Below are 1,774 nucleotides of genomic sequence, written 5' to 3' on the forward strand. Positions count from 1 at the left end.
AACTGAAAGTACAGAAACATAAAATACATCGAAAGGAAAAAAGGATTATCATCAAATCACTGAGAGAGAGGATCAACAGTATCTAATAATAAAACATTTTTGTACTTGATAATTATATATGTTTTCGGGTTTTTGGAATCTTCTCAATTTATGGATCTTATGTATGTGATATATTCGTCTATGTCCTGTGATATTTTTGAATGTATCACAGTTAAATCGTAAATTATGTTATTGTTGTGTGATTAGAAAAATAACCTTATGCTGTATTTTATAGCAAATATTGTTGGTCGACACAAGTGATAAATGTTTTGTATAAGCTCACACCATGATTATGCTTACGGAAATACCATTTGTCATAGAAGTATAATTTCCAAAACATATGCGAATTCAACCCAATTGTTTTCATTACAATCTGTCATTTGTTCTACTAGTGATGAAATAAAGAAATTGTTAAACTGCAAATGAAACGAACAAACATCCAACTTCCTATATMTTTCTACCTATTTAAATCATACATTTGAAATTCTCATATTTTTTCAGATGAGAAACCCAACCTTCCAATACAGGGAACAAGGGAATACCAGACCATATATGCTTTTGCGCCATGACAATCTCAACTATAACTGTGCAATTGAAATTCTTAGCAAGCACTTTAGAGCTTGATAAGGTTATTGAGAACTTTAGCAAATAGGTTGCCCAKACGAGGTCTTTCATCCACTAGTACGAGGAAGGTTAAGGAGCTTCTCATAGAAATAAAAAAACTTAATATGATCCAAAACGCATCTCCCTTTTATTGAATGCATATGTGAGGATTCATTCTTTCAGATTATCATCCAGTTCATCAAATTCAAGTGCCTGTTTGTAAAGTGCTTCCTTTAAAATATTGTCATTTGAAAGCAGGATCTTTGTAAGGTATTTTCGCCTTAAACGTCGTAGTTGTTGTTCTTGTCCACATCCCTCTTGAAAGAAACCACAATCCCAACGGTTTATCACTTGTCCCATATAATGCTCCATGTGCCGCATTACGAAAATTCCGCAGTCAACACCATTTCGTACCGTACTCCACTTCAGGTTGCAGACCTTGGCGGTGACATTAGCCATGATTTTTTCTTTGGGGTGCCTCACTGATTTCATGTAGTCATTAAGAGCCTTGTGCTACATTTCAAATTTGCATTGTGATTAGTCATTTAGTAATTGCAAATATAAATATTTTTAGTTTATCATATGTGATAAAGTTCGTAAACTCTTACCAATTGTGTTGGCAGATCCCCATACTTGCTTCGAATGTCAACCTCTGTTTTTGTGTTATCGATTATTAAGAACCCYGGATTTTTCAAGTTGAACACAATTAGATAGAAGTGACTTTGTCTTCGAATCGGGAAAAAAATCTGCAAATGAATGCCATTAGCATATTTCAAGCATTTATGTCGCCTCTTGTTTAATATTTGTGTAGTTAGTATAATTATAAAGAAAATATACCATATCTACATTCCTTAAGGTTGCTAGCTCCTTATCGTTTTTCATTGCGGCCTCCAAGCTGGTTTCAAACATAGTATACATGCTTCCGTAGCTCAATTTTAGCATGTCGTCCGTCTTTTTTGTTAAGTGATAATGTTATATCAGTGATTCTAACAAAGAAATTTATATTAATTAATAAAATATTAATATCACATACCATTGTTGTAGTGTCACAAAATAACCTTCGTGGGGAAGACTTGCTTCTGTATTGTTCATTCTTGTTCAACATTGTAGCCTATATGTCGACCACCCCCCC

Source organism: Cynara cardunculus (assembly GCF_001531365.2).
Source record: "Cynara cardunculus var. scolymus isolate 2C chromosome LG 3, CcrdV1, whole genome shotgun sequence".
NCBI lineage: Eukaryota > Viridiplantae > Streptophyta > Magnoliopsida > Asterales > Asteraceae > Cynara > Cynara cardunculus.